Source organism: Schistocerca americana, chromosome 4 (genome assembly GCF_021461395.2).
Source record: "Schistocerca americana isolate TAMUIC-IGC-003095 chromosome 4, iqSchAmer2.1, whole genome shotgun sequence".
In the NCBI taxonomy this organism is placed as follows: domain Eukaryota; kingdom Metazoa; phylum Arthropoda; class Insecta; order Orthoptera; family Acrididae; genus Schistocerca; species Schistocerca americana.
Genome location: NC_060122.1, coordinates 657,106,618 through 657,109,731, shown reverse-complemented (window position 1 = coordinate 657,109,731; position 3,114 = coordinate 657,106,618). Strand labels below are relative to the sequence as shown.

Sequence of the window (3,114 nt, the reverse complement as noted above, 5' to 3'; positions counted from 1 at the left end):
TGGAGGTCGCTTTTACCATTGGAGGAGATCGTGGACCTCTAACTACGTCTTGGCATTTACAATATTAAAATTCAGTTCAAAATGTTCAAATGTGTGTGAAATCTTATGGGACTTAACTGCTAAGGTCATCAGTCCCTAAGCTTACACACTACTTAACCTAAATTATCCTAAGGACAAACACACACACACCCATGCCCGAGGGAGGACTCGAACCTCCGCCGGGACCAGCCGCACAGTATAAGACTGCAGCGCCTAAGACCGCTCGGCTAATCCCGCGCGGCTTAAAATTCAGTAAAGGACATCATATCCATATAAGTATATAGTTCTGGCAATACCAGCCATGACCTTCCTCTTCTGTGCCGATGCACACATATTACCCGAACTCTTACGGGACTTGGTAAGAATTGTCATCCACGAGTAATGTGTGTGTTGGGTAGGTACACTACGAATGTAATGTGTGGACATATAAGATGAGAATGCGGGTCTCGTGGGAGGCGTGCGCGAGATAGTCCCTGCAGGCGCACTATCCTCCGTGCCCTCGGTGGCTCAGATGGATAGAGCGTCTGCCATGTAAGCAGGAGATCCCGGGTTCGAGTCCCGGTCGGAGCACACATTTTCACCTGTCCACATTGATATATATCAACGCCCGTCAGCATCCGAAGGTATTAATATTCTTATTTCGAAGTTTATTTAGGTTGGCAACAGGTTTAGTTCTATAGTTTAAATCATGTTCAAACTGTAAGCCCAATGACGGTGGCTGGTGGTGGTGGACGGAGCAATACCCGAAGAGCACGGACGTCAAATACAATGCCTGACAAATAGCAGCAGCAAATACAATAACTTATACCTAAGCCTGACAAAGCACAAGCAGGAAAAAAATATTGCAGTAAGGACAGCAATGCAGATAAGGGAAATATACATGCAAACTTACAATAGTAGATGTCCATCTGTGACCATCAAAACTCCCATGTGAAATGCAGTGATTCTATGTCACATCTTAACAGTAAAGTGGTGCACCACAACAACTTATTCTACCAAAAAAAATTACGAAGTCCGACTCTCCACCACTGTCATCTGGCTCACGGCCTGTGGATGGCCGAAGTTATAGACTAAACCGGTTGCCGATTTAAATACACTTCTATTGCGATCGGCACTGTTTTACTAACTCTTAATATTTAATACTGATTGTTGTTTACGCTCCATTAACAGAATGTTTTCTAAAATTTTAAATTCACAGCATTATTTGAAGAGATAAGCCATTTCGGCTAAAAAACCATCATCGGATCTGCAAAACGAAAATTTGTGAAACATGAACAAGAACCTGTTACATACAAAAGGAAAAATAAATAACCTGATGACCTTCTCTAAGGAAAATCGAAGAGATTTTCAGAATTTGCAAAAAATTTCATTGTAATAATTGACATGGGTCTATCACTTGACTCCTGTTTTTAATAGCTATCTCACGCCATTAAGTAGATAAATGTACTATTAATAGCACTACTGAAAGATTTTCATTCCTTTGCGTGCTAGTCTTCCCACACATTATGAAAAATTGTGTGAGATAGGTGAAAAACTATATGAGCAAGGTGATTGAGTGCAAGACTTTTCCTCACTGCTGTCGTGGTTTGCAACGATTTTTATGTCTGCATAGGAATATTTTTTCAATGGCGAAGATTGCTAGTGGTTCTGAGTGATGAATGTGTATTGTCAATGAATTAATGGTACCAGTGTAAGGAACTGTTGTGGAAAAGCGGAGTTATGTCAGCCATTGATACCTGAGCGTAAGCTCCACCACGGCGGCATATGAAGGCCAACTGATAAAACTATTTTCTTAATAGCAGTTGTCAGTTTGTTTATTGTCCGTGCAACACCATTGTGTTCTAGAAAGCATAATACTACTTGCCTACCCAGCTAGTTATCTGCATGCAAGTCATGCTTTTCCTGATTATATCCGTGGTTGCGACTAGAAGAAGGAGTTCGATTATCACAAAAGATTGGCCCACAGATCGATCCCTGAGGGCATCCGTTCGTGATGTATTTTATTAACTTACGATTTCCGTCTTTCCATACTACTGTCCTTCCAAAAGAAAGCTCCGTGGCTATGATATGAAGTACTGGATTTCTGAAATTTCGTAAGTGCTCGAACATGGCAAGTAACCAAAAGCTTCTGACGACGACAGCCGTCATTCCACTGCACGGATCTTGCAATATTTGTTTATTTATCCTAGCAAGATTAGGGCCATCAGGCCCTCTTACGGTTTGCTAGGCATTCTACATATTTTAAATTATATTCGTTATGACAGAAATTTTATAAGACATCTTACATTTAATATGAAATTTAAGATTCAGAAAAACTGTAATACAAAAAGTGGAAACAGAAGAAAAAAGTTTTTATTCGTTATTGAAAAGTAGAGCAACAAAGACAAATCACAGGTTGTTCGGTTTAAACCGAGAGCATTGAAAGCAATTGACTTAAGCGAAGAAGTGCGAGGGGAAACAAAGAGGAATATTATAGAACACGAGTGTGGAATAGGGAAGTACCATAAATGATTAAAAAACGAAAAGGAAAGGAACTTAACCGCCGGCCGAAGTGGCCGTGCGGTTAAAGGCGCTGCAGTCTGGAACCACAAGACCGCTACGGTCGCAGGTTCGAATAATGCCTCGGGCATGGACGTTTGTGATGTCCTTAGGTTAGTTAGGTTTAACTAGTTCTAAGTTCTAGGGGACTAATGACCTCAGTAGTTAAGTCCCATAGTGCTCAGAGCCATTTTTTGAACTTAACTTGGAGAACATGGGAACATTTTCCCTACTGTCTGATAGAGAAAAACCGGCACTATATGTTTAGTATTCAGATGTGGTATACACTGGTGGCTCTGTGGCCAAAACACGAACCGGTTTTGCTTACACACATGCAACATGCAGTAAACTACGCTTCCTCTCGAACGGATGCAGTGTATTCACTGTAGAGTTGGTGGCCATCGCCCGAGCCCTCAACCACGTCAGCTCTTGAGTCGGCGAGACGTTTCTAATCGGCAGCGACTCCCTGAGTAGTCTTCAGGCTATCGACCAGTGCTACCCTCGACACCCTTTTGGTTGTAGTTATCGGGGACAACC

General features: G+C 41.9%; 1 non-coding gene across 1 annotated transcript; it reads left to right on the top strand.

Annotated features, from left to right (window-relative positions):
* The first annotated feature begins 534 nt into the window (after nucleotides 1–534).
* Trnat-ugu lies at nucleotides 535–609 on the top strand. The gene has a single exon. It is a non-coding gene; the product is annotated as a tRNA-Thr (tRNA).
* Nucleotides 610–3,114: the final 2,505 nt, after the last annotated feature.